Source organism: Falco peregrinus, chromosome 13, assembly GCF_023634155.1.
Source record: "Falco peregrinus isolate bFalPer1 chromosome 13, bFalPer1.pri, whole genome shotgun sequence".
In the NCBI taxonomy this organism is placed as follows: domain Eukaryota; kingdom Metazoa; phylum Chordata; class Aves; order Falconiformes; family Falconidae; genus Falco; species Falco peregrinus.
The window spans coordinates 2662116-2679553 of NC_073733.1; the positions used below are offsets into that span (position 1 = coordinate 2662116).

General features: G+C 52.2%; 1 protein-coding gene across 2 annotated transcripts in view; it reads left to right on the forward strand.

Moving 5' to 3' along the window:
- Positions 1–822: 822 nt before the first annotated feature.
- ARHGEF9 (Cdc42 guanine nucleotide exchange factor 9) overlaps positions 823–17438 on the forward strand; it is a 221650-nt gene continuing 205034 nt past the window's right edge. For both annotated transcript variants that reach the window (XM_055817993.1, XM_055817994.1), the window contains exon 1: positions 823–1095. The gene's annotated coding sequence lies outside the window, so the exon portion shown is untranslated. The remainder of the gene's footprint in view (positions 1096–17438) is intronic.

Genomic DNA, 17438 nt, shown 5'->3' on the forward strand with positions numbered 1-17438 from the left:
AGTTAGTGAGCCCAGCCCGGGGTGGCAGCCTCCTTCGGAAATAAGGAGCCTGGGTAAAACTGAGGTAGTTCTTAAAAATCTGGCCATGCAGTCTGGTCGGCAGCGGTGGAGAAGCTGCGGTTTTACCATCGGCACCTGCAGAGCCGGCCGGCGACCCTGGAGCCCCGCAGACGGGGCCGGGCGCACGCTGTGGTGCCCCGCTCCGTGCCTCAGTTTCCCCGGGGGGGGGAGGGGGGGGCCGGGGCTCTCACGCCGGCAGTCCCACCGCGCGTCCTCCGATTGTCCCTATGGGCGGGGGGGCACAACCCCCGCGGGGTCAGCATCGCCCCCCCCCAGCTGTCCCCTCCCCACCGCCGCCGGGCCGGGGCGCTGACGGCGGCCGCGGAGCCTCCCCCGCGCTTCCCCCGCGCCCGCGGCCGGCGGGCGGTGCCGCGCAGCTGGGGGGGCCGCTCCCCGCCGCACCGGCTGCACAAAGTTTCCCTCCGGGCTCCCGCTCGCGTCCGGGCTTGGGACCTCCTCACCGGCAGCAGATTTTAAGGAAAACCCTTATTTGTTGGGGCGGTTATCAGCGGTGTTTTCGGGCAGCGCCCGGGCGCGGCGGGCCCCGACGGGACGGGCTGCGGGGGATGCGCGGCGGCGGAGCAGCGCGGCCCGGGCCGGGCCTCGGCGGGCGCCCCCCGCGCCCCGCTGCCCGCGGGCGGCCGCCGGCCCCCGGGGCTGCCCTCGCCCGGCCCGGGGCGGCCCCCGCCGCCGCCCGCTGAGCGCTCCGCCGGCGCCGGGCCGGGTCCGGGCCGCTCTCGGGGCCGGCGGGGAGCGCGCCCCGGGCCGAGCCGGGACGGAGCGGGGCAGCTCCCGGGGGCGGCCCGGCGGACGGGGCCGTGCATGGCGCGGGCACCCCGTTCTCCAGCTTTTTGGGTTTAGTTTTATTTTTCTCCGAGGAGCTCGTAGTTTTGTTTTCTTTTAATACCTAATTATTATTTTTTTTTACTTTTTTTTTTTTTAATATTTTTAACATTTCACTCCAAGACGCCAGCGGAGGTTTGCGCCGGTTCCGCGGGCCGGCGGGGGCGCGCGGCGCCGAGGCCATGCGGCGAGGTAAGAGCGGGGCCGGCCCCGGGCGGGGGGTCCCGTCGGTTCGCTCCGGGCTGTGACCTGCTGAGCGTGTCACCCCCTGCCAGGGGCCTGCGGGACAGGGTACCCCCCCCTCCCCCCCCTCGCGGGAGCGCAAAGCCACCGAGGGCGCGTTAAGTTTAGGAGAGAAAAACTAGCGTGGCGCCAGGCGCGGATGTGTTTGGCTGGTTTTTGCCTGGTTTGAGGTGCAGAGGAGGGACCAGCCGGGCGCTGAGTTGGGCCGAATTCTGATCGCAGCCGGGGTTTATTTTCCACTCTGTGTCAGATTTCAGTAGTTTATGCCCGGTTTACGCTCATGTGAACTGCCTAAGAACTGGGTCATTACTCACCCAGGCTGATTCAAAGTATGTTGGAGTCCAGGAGAGGATTTCTGTTGGCTGCGGTGAATATTTTTTGGTTGGGAGGGTTCGGTTCTTACTGGTTTTGGTAGTCCCAGGGAAGCTGATGGGGCAACCTCGCTGAGAAAGGCTTACTCATGTGTTTACAGAGGGTTCCCGTGAGATGCCATGTTCACATCTCCACCTCTGTGGCTTTGTTTTACACCTTAATGTTTATTAGATGAGCCATTTCAAAATACACGGATTAATAGCTGATATAACCTTCCTGCTCCTCCCTTACATTTTATTGTAAGACGAGGCCCAGCGCTTTCCCCCGAGTGCCGCTGGCTCACGGCAAAGCCAGCACCCAGCACTAGCTCCATCTTTAAATGGGGCCGGGCTGCAGTGCAGAAGTCGTGTTGCACTGGGCTTGGTGGCTGTGTTGGTTACAGGGCATTAAAACCTCAGCCTGGGTACAGCAAGCTGGATCAAAACGTACTGTAACTGTTTAAATCCAAATATTTATGGAATGCTGCTCACTCCCTCCACAGTATCTTCACTGATTGGGGAAAATAAAAGTGCCAAATTTACGTCTGTTACAGTAAGTTAACTGGTGCCGGTCGAGGTGGATGCTTTGCTGGAGACCCTGTGGAGGTGTTTGGGCTGCCCTGCTCGTGTGCCGAGGGTGCCCAGCAGCGCTGGCAGGGTGGCTCACATGAGTGGCGTTTGGTTCCCCGATGGAACAAGGGACCAGGAGTGCCGAATTTCTGCTCTGCCATCTGGTTTCCCTGCTGCGGTGTGAATGCTGCTCGCACCCTTGTGCATAGCTGGAATTAATTAATTTGATTTCTGTGCATTCCTGTAAGGAGAACCAACAGTGTGGTGGTTGGTTGAGGGTGGGAGAGGGTTATGCTGTGCTGCCCGGCACCTGCGTTACCCAGTATGTGCCAAGAGCCGCTCCGAGCAAACCTCATCTTCTGCTGTGCCGCTGGTGGCTGAGGCGCCACTGTAGCAGGGATGTGGGACGGGGCAGGTGGTGCAGGATGGGCTCCGTCGTTCCGAGGGGTTGCAGCGAGCTTGCTGCCATGCTCTCCTCCTGCCAGAGAAGACCTGTCCCAGAGCCTGTTGGTGGGGCTCTCAAACCGGAGCTCGGTGGCTGTTGCTTACGCAGTGGGACATGAGTGAGCCCTTTGGCAGGAGGAGCTGGTGGTCCGAGGGGGAAAGCTGCTCATGGGAGAAAGAAGAAGCAGGTGCATCAAACATATGTGTGGAAGCAAGGGAACAGAAGATGCATCATCTCCTTTGGGGGAGCCTCCTGATGAGTTAAGCTGGAAGTGCTGGGGAAAGGTCTGCCTTGGGAAGATGAGTCTGGAAGCTACTGTTCCTGATCCTGGGTACTAAAAGTCACGGGTGCAATTGGTTGAATTTTCTGACCCTTTGCTCCATTTTTGGTTTGTCCCATATCTGTTGCAAAAGCTACTACTTTCCCTCCTGGTTACCTGAGCACTGGAGTCTCCTGCTCTCTCCCACTGCTGTTACCGCTCATTTTACTAAGTGCTGATTGCTCTCAACCATCCTGTCCAGTCATTTTTTAATCTTTTCAGCTTGCAGGCTCCTGTGAAACTTCCAGGTGAAGCGTGAGAATGGGTTTCCTTTTGGATTTATCTTACTGAGACCTTTCAGAAATAGTCTGGGGAATCCTGATGGTCTGAGGCCAGGAGCTGAAAATCACCCAGCTAATTACTGCAACCTGGTTATGCTTGGAGCAGTTATTTCTGCCTGCATTTACCTGGCTGTTTGTTTGTGTCTTGTGATCTGAAAGACTTCCCAAATATTTGCAGTAATATTAGCTGATTTAATAAACTTACTCTGTCTTGCTTAAAAAAAGTAAAAAAAAAAAAAGTCTCCTAAAGGACATGGGTAAAAAAGAGGAGAAATAGAAGGATCAGAAATGCCAAAGGAGTGCTGCCGTGGCTGCCCCAGGACGCAGCAGGGGGTTACTCCCTCCCTGGCCTCCCCCATGGGCCGGGCTCCTGCCAGCACCACGAGCCAGGGTTCTCAACACGTGTCTTGCCCAGTGGCCTCTTGCCATCTGTGTTTCAGGGCATAAGCATCACCAGCTTTAATTTTTGTGCGGCTTTTTTGTTACTTAAGGTTTGTTGTATTTGGCCTTCTTACGTTGAACATGCAATAGCTGTGTTCGGTGCTGACATTAGGACACAGCACTAATTTTCTGTTAGATGACAGATTTATTGGAGTTTTCTTCATCTACACAATATGGCCTGAAAACCTGAGTTATAATTTGCCAGAAGGGGGCATTTTGCAAACATCAGAAAGGATTTCAGTAGCACGGGAGAGCTCGTATTGATTATTAAGCAGGCAGCAATGCACGTCTGGAAACCACAGCCTCTTGGGGAAGAGTTCCCTGGTGCCTAAATGGTATAGCATAATTAGTGTGCACCTACACCCTAGTGAATGAATTTTGGGGTGTCGTGTCCGGAGGGCTGAGTTCAGGGAGACCAGCAGGGCACTGAGTGGTTGTTAAAATAAGAAATCATGGAGGAGCGTTGAAATTATTTTTTTTAATGAAGCCACTTAAAAATGCGTTTTCCAGCTATGTCCCAGTAAGTGGTTTTTTTGCCATAGGTCGAGCTCTGAGACCTTCCTGCTGCTCTGATTTCTTGCACATGGTTTCTCTGCTCTTCCTCTCTGGACAGAGGGCATCGCCCCGTCTGGAGCCCACAGCTCTGTGTCTCCCTTTGTTTGAACACACTGCCAAGCTGCCCGTGGCTTGTCCTGACCCAAGCCAGACACACACAGCCAGAAAAGCCAGTCCTCTGCTGTGGAAACGCCAAGAAGCTTTGCTGGGGCTCTGGGGGTTGGTTTTCTTGCGTGGTGTTTGTGTTGAATTTAGGGTCCCAGCCAGCAGGCACTCTCTGGCCTCGCCATCTCTGTCCTCATCTCTTCTGTCCCCATCCCAAGTGCAGTGGCCTTCCTCGATCTTGGGATCAAGGCTTTGCTTTCTTTGTCTTCAAAGATCTATCTGCTGTAGGTGCAGCTGGCTGTTGTAAGAGGCTAGCAGGGGGTTGTCCCCCTGTGCTGGTGGGGTCAGTCCTGCTCTTCAGGGTGCGCAGCCTCAACCTCGACTGGTGGCAGCTGCTGCGCAGGGCTGTGACACCTCTCATCCCCTCTTTGTAGCTGGGGAGAACAAGGCAGAGACAAGTTAGGTGAGCTGATGGAAGAAATGGGGTGAAAACCGTTTGTTCCTGCTTTAGCGTGTCTCCCATTCAACATGCCAGCTGCTGGGTGTACGGTTTTCCCTCGAAAGCTGGCCTTGTGTACCAGTGTGCTTCTGGAGCAAAGGTCTCTAAACAGCCTGTACCCATGTGCTTTGCACCAATTGGCACTTCATATGTGCTGAATCCAGCAGCAAGGGACTAAATTTAGCCAGTTGTGTTAGTTCTTCCTCTCATTTGAGGTCCTGAAGCACCCCAAATTATTTGGGATCGCTGCTAAGGCAGGCTCAGGTGCTCTCACCTGTTTTCTGACCTTGTTCCTCTTGAAATAAATGCTGAGCTTTCTGCGCGTCCGTGGCGAGGGAACGGGCTAACGGGGAAGGGAGCACCATGTAGTGTAAGGGCAGGTGCTGCTGCATGTATAAGATAACATTTGTATTTTCCGTATTTTGCTATAGATACTTGTGGTGGGCTGACCCTGGCTGGGTGCCTGGCACCCACCAAGCTGCTCTGTCACCCCTCCTCAGCTGGGCAGGGGAGAGACAATATAACAAAAGGCTCCTGGGTTGAGATAAGGTCAGGGAGATCACCCAGCAACTACCGTCATGGGCAAAACAGACTCAACTTGGGGAAATTAAATTATTACCAGTCAAATTAGAGTAGGATAATGAGAAATAAAACCAAATCTTAGAAATGTGTTGCCCCACTTGTTCCTTCTTCCCAGGCTCAACTTCACTCCCAGTTTCCCTCCCTCCTCCCCCCAGCAGTGCAGGGGCTGGGGAATGGGGCTGGGGTCCGTCCATCACACGCTGGCTCTGCCGCTGCTTCCTCCTCACAGCCTGCCCTGCCCCAGCCGGGGTCCCCCCACGGCAGACAGCCCCCCACGAACTGCCCCGACCCGATTCCTTCCCAGGGGCCGCAGGTCTCCCCACACTGCCCCAGCCTGGGTCCCCCCACGGGCGCAGCCCCCCAGGCCCAGCCGGCACCAGGGGGTCCCCGTGGGGTCCCCAGCCCGGCCCCAGCCCTGCCCCCCCCCCCCCTCCTGCCAGGAGCTGCCCCAGCGCCGCTGCCCGCGGGTCACAGCCCCCTGCGGGCACCCCCTGCCCCGGGGGGGCTCCCGGGCTGCGGGGGGGGGGGGGGGGCTGCTCCCCCGGGGGCTGGGGGCACAGCCTGCCCCGCCGGGGCTGCCCACGGGCTGTGGGGGGTCTCTGCTCCGTGCCTGGAGCCCCCCTGCCCTGCCCAGGGTGCTGCGGCGCTGCTGCTCTCGCATGGCCTCGCTCCTCTCTCCAGCTGCTGTTTTTTCCAGCAGTTTTTTCCCCTCTTCTTGAATCCGTTATCCCAGAGGCTCCCACTGTCACTGATGGGCTCAGCCTCGGCCGGTGACGGGTCCCTCTTGCAGCCAGCTGCGTGGGCTCCGTTGGACATAGAGTCATGGAGTTGTTTAGGCTGGAAAGCAGGTCCTCACAGAAGCCACCCCTGTAGTGCCCTGCCACCAAACCCCTGCCACACAAACCCAGTACAATACTTTCAGGCAGGTAAGTAACTTTAGGGTCAAAAAACCTCGTAGAAATGGTTTCTGTCCTGCCTTGAAAAAACTATAGAGAAATGAATGACACCAACATTTGATGACAAGTGTCACAAATAGAGCTAGAGAGATGGTAGCAGTGAGACATTAGAAGGATGCTGAGTGTGTGGGGGTGGTGGTCCGCCTGATGTTGCACACTGAACGCTGCACCTCCTGCAGCTGAGAAGGGTCAGAGGTCCTAGACTGGGGAGGTGGTGGCAGCAGAGCCCGGGCATGCGACATTTGCAGCTTCAAACCCATAGCTCTTGTGTTGTGCTGTCAGGTGGAAAGGCAAAAAAACCTTGAGCTTGGAGCAGGGTGGTGGTTTTATTTGTGTTGAGCATGCTGGTTTAGTTCTTTCTGTTTCCCCAGCTCTCCTCAAATCCTTGAGCCCAGCAGAGCTGTGGAATACCCAGTTCCTGTTTTGCCATAGGAGTTCTTCATCTGCTTTTCTTTGTGTTCAGGATTGCGATCCATTTTGATCCCTCATTCTTGGTAGAAGCTCCAACAGGTCCACACCAGAGCATTTTGAATGCAATTGCTGCCTCTCTGTGTCTGATGCAGTGCCGACATTTGCTCTTTTCTTGCCGGGACCTGTTGCCGTACTGAGAGAGATGCTCTGCGCCAGCCCCACTCCTGAGCTTCCTGCACCACCCGAGTGGTGATGCTCAGGTTCACCCCAGCCAAGCTGAGACTGAAGCCTTCCAAATCACAGCCCACTCTGATGTGATGTTTTCACATGGACTGCAGGGTAGTGAAATATCCGTGAGAGAAAGACGCGTCCAGATGTTGCAGAAGGCTGGGTGCGATAATGAATTATCCACAGCCATTCCCAGGCTGGATGGCTTCTGTTTCGAGCCGCTGGTGTGGTTTTACCTACTTCCCGGCCTGGACTTGGTTGTGGTGCTTTGCTTGTTGTAAAAACAGTGTCCCCAGGAGCCTTGAGGAGTTGCCCCGGTGCATTGCAAAGCGGCTTTTCTTGTGGTAGTGCTTTCCCATGGTATTTTGTCTTGGGAGCTGGCGCACGCTGCCGCACAGGAAATTCTGGTTGCACCATTATTGCAGAGCCTATTGTTTGGGGCAAGAGCAGGATTCGGTCTTGTTCACATCCTAAAATGTCTCGCTGTGTTAAAAGGATGTTGTGGAGTATCCAGGGCTGCTGGCAGAGTGGCAAAGCTCAAAGCTGGCTTTGCACAGAGTTCACGCTTAGCCCAAATCCCTGCGTTTCTGCTTAAACTCACCACTCGGGTTTTCCATGGGAATCCTCAGGATCAAGGAGAACTTGGAGTGAAAGCAGAGCCAGGGCATGGACCCTCATCGTAGTTTGCAGCTTCTTACTGCTTAGCCTGCTCCTGCTTGTGGGTGATGCGTGGCAGACGTGTTGAGTGATGCAAAATCAGGGTGTGTGGGCTATACAGAAGCCCATCAAACCCCTGCCTTTGAGATACCAAAAAATGTGATGTGGATCTTGCAGGGGTAAATAGGCAGGGACAGCATGTAGCAGGCTGTGTTTTCACCTGTCACAGTCTCGTGGTGTGACTGAGGCTGCCTGTTAACCTGTCCATGCCTCAGTGTCTTATCTGAGCATTGGAGTGAATGCTGCGCTGCCTGTGTTTGCATTCACTTTGTTTTTTTCCTCTTAACTAATCTTTGTGGCTTAGATGGTTGGCAGTGATAGCTGTATTTCCCAGGCTGTGCTATCCAAATTGCAAAACACCGTTCCTCACCCGTGTGAACCGCAGGTCCTCTCGTGCAGGGCTGTGTGTAATGTTTTGGCTACAACTTGCCCGCCGGCAGAAGCAAGAGGATTTGAAAGCTTTGCTGTCCGAGTTGCATCCCCCCTTGCTGCGAGGATGGTTGGTCACCCCTCAGGTTGCCTGCTTCAGCTCACAGCTTCCCTTCACTGCGTTTTTCGTTCGATTTTGGCTGCCATCCCAAAAGAGTGAAAATACCAAACAGGGGCAGGTGTAAAGAGCAAAGCTGCATGTGTGACATTCCTCTACTGCTGCACGCTGGGGCAGAATTAAGTGTGGAACTTCCCAGGGCTTTTGCAGACTCTGCATCCCAAGAGCTGAGCTGCTGCTGCCCCAGTAAAGCCCCAGAGAGCTGTGCAGGCAGCTAGCCCCTCTGTGCACGGGTGGCACAGAGCTGCCAGCAACCTGCCCTGTGCTGGGAGTGAATTTGCTGCTGGAAGCTTGTCTTGGTCGAGGTGCCACGCTTCAGTGTGCATAGGTGAGGCGGTGAGCTCCCTCGAATGTCACACCGGCTGGTGATGGTGGTGTCAGCCGGCTGGCAGTGCAGCAGGAGATGCACGCTGGCTCCTTTGCTGCTGCAGCAAACTGCTGGTATCTTCAACAGACGCCGGCTTCGGTTCGAGGGCACTGCTGAATTTGTGGAAACAGGGTTGATGCTGCTGCTGTGCGCTGGCTTGAGTGAACCGAAAGGCTTCTCTGACACTACGGTAACGAGCGGAGCAAAGCACGAGCCTGGCAGAGGGATGGGGAGCCTGGCAGTAGTGTCCCTCATATGAACAAGCCACACTGGGAGTGGTTGTAGCTCTGCTCTTGCTGCTCCTCTTACACTGGTCTGGTGCAGGGCAGCAGCTGATGTTGTTCCACTAGAACTGGGTTGACATTGTCTGCCAGAGGCCTCCCGTACACTTGGAGACTTGTTTGAGAGAACCATTAATCAGTTTAAAACTGCCCCGTTTCACTTGCGGGTATAAAAAAACACCTATTGTGTGTAAAAACAATGCCACTGATGTGAGCGTCTGCCCTCAGCGCTGGAATTGTTTAGCTGAAGTGGTATGAAGTCACACGTCTAGCCGGAGCGGTGCGGTCATGGAGCCTCTGGACTCGCAGCTTCGGCTCAGCTGTTGGTGTGGGGCTTCACCGTGGCAGTGCCTGGCCTTTGCCCGTGCTGGCGCAGAGGATGCACTTGGCTGATGGAGGGTGGCCCCAGGGTCCTGCCTGAGCTGGGGCAGTGCAGCAGGGAGTGAGGAGGAGGAGAGCATCCAGTGGGTTTCTGAGCAGCACAAGGAGTTGGCTTTGCACTGGAAGGGTGCTTCCCGGTGAGCAAAAGCACCAGCACCAGAGCCCATTACTGCCTTCCCATCCCTCCCTTCTGCCATAGGGAGTTAGGCAATGTCCCAGGGTGCAGAGCACATCCTAATCTGCTCTGCTCTCTGATTTCCACACCAGACCAGAGCTGAAAAAGACACCACCAGCAGCAAGTGCAGGCAAGCAAGACACACGGTGTCCCTCGGTGACCCTCTGCAGTCATGCTCAGTGTGTCCTTACAGGTAATGGGGAAGGCCAGGAGAAGCAGCAGGGCTCAAGGTGGTGGCTTCTAAGCATTTTCACACTGTGCTGTGCACAGCTCCATGGTGCGGGCAATGCCGGCAGACTGAGCACAGCAGGGGTGGGTGTGTGGGAGCCCACCGCAGCCCGGGGGATGCTGTCCGCAGCCACAGGGGATGATGGCTCTGTGTGTGTGTGTTTTCCAGTGAGATTTTATACAACAGCAGCCGGTGAGTTTACTTTATATGGTGTAAGTCCTGCCAAAACAATTTCTTCCTGTTATTGCTGCTCCAGTCTTAGCGGAGCGATAAGAGCCTTTTGCAGGGAGCTGGGTTCTCCCAGGAGCTCTCCTGCTCCGAGCCAGGAGCTTTGAGCAGAAGTTCTCAGGGTGACTTTTCCTCAGTCCTTTACCTAATTTCAAAGTTACAGTTAGTTAAATGATGAAAGGAACACCGGAGTATAGTCTGCATAGGGTCTTTCTGCAACCAAATGGATGGGGTTTGTTTTGGGCAGTATTTCCCATGAATTGTCTCTTCAGTTGCCCGAGGAGGTAGTTATGGATGGCTAAGACCTTGGCCTTGAAGCCAAAGGCTTGTGTTAAAATATATTGAAGTGGAAGCTGAGACAACGTGGGGCTTTGTTTGGACCTGGACTGGATTTTGGACAGTGCCACAGGTCTCATCACTTCTCCAGCTCGGATCTGGTGGCTTTGGCTGATGCTTTGTGTTGCCACATCATTTTGTTCCCAGACACTGAATGGGACCCAGCGGTGCGCTGCTCTCAGGGCTGCTGCACGCTGCGGTCGCCATGTAGGTTTTACTTCCAACAGGAGGGCTGCACGGATACCTCATGCTGCTTGGAAAGTAAAGTACCTTCCTTTTCCCACCTCATTCTGGCAGAATTAGGAAAATGGTGTGAAGCTTCAATAGCTGGAAAGCTCTGGGGCTGGGGGAGTGATTTGCATGGAAAGCTTTCTCGGCTTCATAGCAAGGAAGCGCTCCTGCTGCAGTGATGCTACTGCGTGTGTGTTTCCACTACTGCAAAGGAAGCTTTTTAAGGCCAAAAGTTAAATATTTGAATGGAAACCAAGATGGATCTTAACCCCCCTTCTGCATGGTTTTTAATTCCTTTTGAGTGAATGAACTGAACCTCAAGTGGAGCCACAAGGAGGTTTGCTGGGTTCCAGCGTGGGCCCGTGACAGGCGGTGCCAGATCAGCCGCAGTTGCGTATGATAAAGGAATCGTTTCAGGTTTCCCAATTGCAAATGCAGTGCCGGTGCTGGGAGGGCTCCTGCCACTGCTTAACAATTGGACTGAATTGAATAGGCTCTGCTCCTGTTCCTAGGAGTGGGCTGCTGCGAGGAAGGAAAAACAGGAGAAAAGTCAGTAACTTGCTAGGGTGAGGTGCTGCCCTTCTGAATAGGGGTGGCAGGGCAGTCCTGTGGCACTTCAGGTCACCGCTTGGCCTGTGGAGAGCAAGGTTTGGGGTAGGTGTGTGCCTGGAGCGGCGTCTCTGATGATGTGGCTGCAGAGAGAGCAAAAAGGAGGTGCTGCAAACTGCCCCACGTTTGGGGCTTCTGTCGGAAGCATTTGGCTGCAGAGCAGCTTTGCTGTCTAATTGCAATGCAGGGCAACGACGGCACTGGTGTCCTGCTCTTGCCATCGCTTCGTGAGCCCAGCTACAGCTTCTGAAGTGAGCGATGCTTCATGCCCAGTGGTGCATAGATCATGCAGAGCACTTCCCACTGCTGGCAGCACAGGCAGCGTGAGAAGAGGGGGCCACAAAAGCCTGGTATAAATGAGTGAACATCTGAGCGTGCAGGCTGTTTTACAAGCAGGAAAGGGAGCTGAGTTCCTCAGCTGGGCTGGCTGGTGGGACCTTCTGCCCAGGTCTGATGCTGTGGACTGCCGAATGAGGACTCTGCCAAAGGGATCTGCTGGAGCAATAGCAAATCTTTGTTTCTGTCTCTTCAGTGGTTGACGTTTTCTGACTCGGGGGTAATACAGCATCGCCTGTAATCACTCCCAAGGACAGGCATTGCCTTTCTGGCCTCTCTTTGGTCTGTAATTGGTCCCTGTGACTTCTGGCCATAATAAGTTAAAGCCAATCATTATAATAAACTTTTATGAAGATAATGAGTTGCATTAGGTAGAAATATCCATATAAAAGCAACATAAATAAATGCATTTCAGGGAATAAGCCAACCCATGTTTGACACAGCTAAAAGCAATTTTCTCCAAGGCGCAGATTATTCCATAACTGCTCATTAATGAAGTTCTTGCCTCCTTCCTCTGAAGTGTTTTGCCCTTGTCCAGAGCATAGGAGGAAGCAGTGGGCTGTATGGAAGCCCTGTGTGGTTCAGGCTGGTGTGCTTGTACCCCTTAATGCCCTTCTGATTATATTCAGTGGGGTTTGCACCCATAAAGGATAAGGGCAATGCCATGTAAACTGTCTATAATAAATATAGGGAATCTATTCACATGGTTTCAGGCTTGAACTTTCTGAGTGATAATTGCTTTGTAATCTTTCCAGGCACCTTGCTTTGATTACTGGAAAGTTTCACCTTTGTTTACAGCTACAGCGTAAGCATGTTTAATAAGACAAAGCTGAAAACACAAAGAAGTTTTTTTTTGGGAAAGCACTTTACTGCAAGATGCTGCAGGATAACTCCATGGATCTGTGCAGTGCTATAGCCAGGGGTCACAGACCTGATTGCTAGATACTCCTTGCGGTGCTGTTCAGAAAAGCAAAAGTGTTGCGTGTCTCCTTTCAAACACACTCACAGAAGGAGGTGCAACTTTTGCTGGGAGCAGGAAAGAGCCACAGATTTAGCTATGAAGTTGCCTTTGGAGACCAGGTCTGTCTGAATGGTCGTGTTGGAGAAACCCCTCCGTGCTGCATTTCCCTGGTTCTCTATATATCTTCTGCTGCATGAGGATAAATACATTGCAGGAATGAATATTGAGAACCCTAATTTGAGTTTAGTTTAGGCACCTAAATACTTGTTTGAGCCTGTAAAGTGGGAAATCTGATTTTTATGCTAAAGATTCAGCTCTCCTCCCTGGCAGCTGGGACACGGCTGGGTAGGAGCTGTGGTTAGGGGTGTGTGAGATGGATGGGCTGTGAGCATTTCCTGCGTGTGTGAAAGGGTTTCTAGGGAAGTAGCAATCTGGGATAAGACCTTCCACAAAGAGTTCAGCAAAGTACCCTTTGGAGCCCTGTGCTGGTCTGCTCTTTCGTTCTGTTGCTGGTAACAAGCTGGGGTTCAGCCTCATGCAGCTTAAATGGTGATTTCTAGCTGTAAGGGTAGGGGGAGACCATGCTTGGAGCTGGATAAATGACAGCCAGTTCTGGCCTGGAGGCTGTGGAGCTGCATTGCTGTAGTGGTGGGTCAGAACTTCATATCAGCATATAACCCCGCTCCCAAATCAGATGCTTAATTCGTTTATATCTTCCATTGCCCCTTCTCTGCTATTGCATCCAGCTGCCGTTGAGGCTGGGGAAGCAGGGAGTCAGAGGAGGTGTGGTTTGGGAGGAAAGTTCAGCACAGTCTTCTTTCGGGGTTGAAAACAAACTGAACAAGGGCGTATGCCTTTGACGTGAGGATGAAAAAGATTGGTTTTAATTGGGTAGATGGGTGCTTCTCTTGCTGCCTCATTCCTGACTTCCCTGGACCTGTTTTTGTCACCCATGGGGGCCGTGGGGCAGAGTGGTCGCTGCTTGATGTGCATTTCTGTATCCATGCCCTCAGCTGATGCTGTCAGGACCGAAGCATTCACCTGCTCGTGTGCCAGGTTGCTCTTTGCAACCCTTCCCGATTGCCACGTATTTCAGGGAGATTATTTTTGGCATGCTGGCTGTGTTGGGTTTCTCGATTTTCTTGCTGTGAGTAGTTGTGAAATAGCGGCTGTTCTGCTGATGCCAGCAATGGCTTCCCTGCCGTCTGCTGGGGCTGTCGCTCTCATTTGCACACTCCTATGGACAGGAGGGAGCATGTCTTTAGAGACAGACAAGAAAAAGTCCAGGAACGATTAAAGATAGAAGATCCCTTTAGCTTCTGTGAGAATTGAGTTTTGCTTGGATTTTCTGCTGGACAAGCCCATATTCTTAAATGCTTTTTCTTAAGCGCTGCTTTTGTCTCCTCTGAAGGAAGAAGGGGTCACTTTTTCCGTGCCACTGACGTGAATGGTGAATCACAGGGTTTGTGGGAAGGTGCTGTTACTGGGATCAGTAACCTGTCAAAATATTTGCCATCTGTATCTCCAGAATGCCACAGGCACTTTGCAGCCCTTGTGCCAAACGGTTGGGTATGACTACGGTTCAGAGTGCTCTTTCGATGCATCTCAAGTGTGATAGACAGGAAGGACTGACTCCTTAAAGATTTTTATTTCGAGGGAGGGATATAGCCTATGTATGGGAGAGCCCGTTCATTTTACTACAGGAAGGAAATGTGTCAGCACGTAGCAAAGATCCAGCATATAGCCTGTAAGCCAAGGTGATTTTGCCTTGGTACTGAGTACTAGCTCCAGCCAAATAAAAGACACAACGCTGGAATAACATCCAGAAAACTCAGCAGGTTTTGCAAACCCTGGCAGCGTTTGCTGCCCTGCCTGTGCAGGCAGGTTGAGCACCAGCGTGGGAGTTCCTGCAGCTTTTGCACCAGCTGAGCAGGGTTTGAGCCTCATGGTTGAGAAGACAGGAGCTAGTGTGCCTTGACTCGCTGTGAGCTGGTCCTGTGCCTCCAACAGGGCGCACGTCCTTGCAGAAATGGATATTCTTGTCTTTTCCAAGTTGTGCTACTGTATTTGCAGTCTGATGCCCAGCCTGCTGTTGCCTGCTGCTGTGAAGGTCTAGGGTTTTCCAGAGCTGTGGCAAGGGTATTGCTGCTGCTCGGTGTTAGCTAAGCACTGTAACATATAAAAAAAATTAGGTTTGTGTGACGTGAGCTAGCAAATCAGCACGTTGGTTTTTGTGTGTGATAGCAATATTTGTATATCCATGCGGTGCAGTTTCCTGCAAAAACTAGATGTTGCCTGCATGTGTTGCCAAACGTTTTTGTGCTTTTAAAGCATGGGTGAAGATGTAGGTGTGCTGGGCTCATCCTTGGAGGTGGGGAGATGTACCTTCAGAGGGGATGCAATGAGCGCGTTCAGAGTGACTGGTCCTGTGCTTTCCTGTTTATGTGTTTGTCCCTTGCCACCTGTAGCAATAAATTCACTTGCTGTTCAAAAGGAGTGACTGGAGAGACTTCGTGGAACATAGAAAAAGGGGAAATGAAAAGATGCCTAATACTGGGAACAAAATCCTCAGCTCCTTGTAAAAAAGATTCAGGCTTTGTTCCATAAGTGGTGATAAAGGCAACCTTTAGCTGCTCCTGCTCAGCTGGGTTTTTTAATCCTAAAAAAGGGATAAGAGTATTGTTGAGGAGGGCAGAGTGGGGAGGCAGAGGAGATGTGACCATGTCGCCACCTGTGTGTGTACAGCCTCATCCTGGCGGCTGGGGTGCATGGCAGGGGCACAGCCAAAAGATCAAAAAGCTCATCAGTAATGATGCTAATTGAATCTGATGTGGCTTCCCTATGTTCAGAGCTGGCTGCTGCTGCTGTCGCCCCGTGGAGTGTGACTGGCTCGAGCGGGGCCCTGGTGCATGAGGAATGCGAGCTGACAGCCCTTTTTGCAGGGAAAAGCCACACTGGTGAGACGATGCAGTGGTCCAGACGGGGGATGCACAAACGGTGCCTGCTTAAAAGCTGCTTGTTTGGTTTGGTATCTGTATGGGGTCAGCAGGGCAGGCTTGCACTGACAAATGAAGGTTTTGAAGTCTTGGGTTATAAGATGTGCATGCAGGGACCAGCTCTGGCTGAGCTGGGCTGTGTGAACATGGGATAACATGTATGGCAACAGCAGCATTGTCACGGCAGCTGGGTTCCAAACATCACCCACCCATCGATATTTTTCGGCAAACACATCACGGTGTGCACCAGTCTGGGCTAGCCGTGTGCTCCTGGCTAGCGTGTAATGGCTCTGGATGCAAATAAGGTTTATTTTTTGTTGTTCCTGTTGAGGGGGGAAGGCAGGAGAGAGGTGTCTGCATGTCTAGGAGGCACTTGTGACTTTTGAGGGTTCTGGGTCTGGGCTGGGCATGCCTGGATGAGACAATAGCCCTGCCCTGTGAGGGAAAAGTAAGGTGCAGGTGGGTGTCAGACCCCTGAAAGCTCTGTGTCTCTCTGGGTGAAAAGCCCCAGCCAGAGCACAGCCCAGGCACCCAGCCGTTATGGTGTTCTTCTAGAAACACAAGATTAGGTTTTTCACATGCCTAAAAGCGATTTTGTGCAAGGCCACCTGCCTTCCCAAGTTGGATATCCTGGAACGCAGCGGTAGCCAAATGCACAGCAGGTGTCATTGGCCTGTTTAGAACATCAAACCTTGAAATACCCAGGAATTGGGTTGATTTTACTCAAAAGCAGTACAGAATACTCCTAAAGCAATCATTTGCTGTTGAAGGCAGAGACCCTTGTACATCTGGTACCCTGGGCTCCAATCTGAGGCTTGACACCAATTTCAGAGCATGATAAGGCTGTACATCACCTTTTAGTCCAAAGGCTTTGTTTGATGAATTAGATTTTCTATAATGTGGTGCTTGGGGAATTCAGAGCAAACCAGCCACCAACCATTCAGTCCTGTGCTGTTGTGTTTGTAGGAGGTGGTGGTGGTGGCTGCAGTTTGCTGTACTGTAAGGCAAGGCTGTGTGGCAGGTTTGTTCCTAGCAGCCTATTTATGAGAGCGGGGAGCAGCCCCCCCAGCCCGCGTCGTTGCCTTTCCATTTCCCTCCTTTGGCCTGGTGATGTGTTTGGCCTGTTTTGATGGAGAAACCTGAAAGAAGTGATGGTTCCTGTTCAGACTGCTCTAAGGAAAGAAGTACAGGGGAAATCGCACCCATATAGCTGCCTAAAAAGAATAGGTTGCTTGATATCTGTCTGGAGATAGACATAGGGCTTGAAGGGAGGCAGTTAAGTATGTGAGATGACCTTTGACGTCACCAGGGCAATGTAAAGGCGTTGCTGAGTAAGATGCTGAAATATTCTTGGAAATGTTTGAGCAGAACCAGTTGCTGCATGTGCTCCTGGTCTTTGCATGTGAATTTGGGGCTGTCACTGGCACCGAGCTCTTTGTTTCTGATCCTGAGCTGAATGTGCTGAACATACATTAACACAGAAACATGGTTTGCGAGGTCTGTAACTATGGCAATGTATCTATAAATGTGACCCTCCGCACCTAATTTCAATATTGGCATCAGTGAGCTGCCTTGTAAGTGGCACTTATTTTTTCTAGTAGTAATTCCATGTCAAAGAGGAAATATAAATAAACTCCCCAAACAAAAGAAGCAAGGAAAAAATAATTCTTTCAAACATTTGAGCAGGAACAATAGGGTAGGATATGCACTCTCTGGGGAGAGCTAATGGCTGAAACCGATAGGAGCACAGTGCCTGCCTTACTCTGCTTTGTAACTAGCACAAACCTTTGCTCAACTGAAGATTATTTATAGCAAATGTTATGGCAGAAGCATGTGTGACCTGTAGGCTCCCTGCTAGGGAAGAGCTTTCCTGTACTGTCTCTGGGATACAATAGACAATTATTTAGACACTATCTTTGTCTCAAGATATAAACAATTAAATGCTGGCTACTGATTTCTGTTCTTATGTTAAGGCTATGGGCAGCCAAACTTTTTTACTTAAGAAGTTTTGGAGAAGGAAAGGATTTTTAAGGATTTGATTGTAGAGAAATGTCACAGCTATAAAGTTCCTAAGGTGTCTCTACTAAATTGACTAATTGGGAATGCAAAGTAATGTCACAAGCATCACAAAGTTGTTGCCTCCCAGCATCCTCACA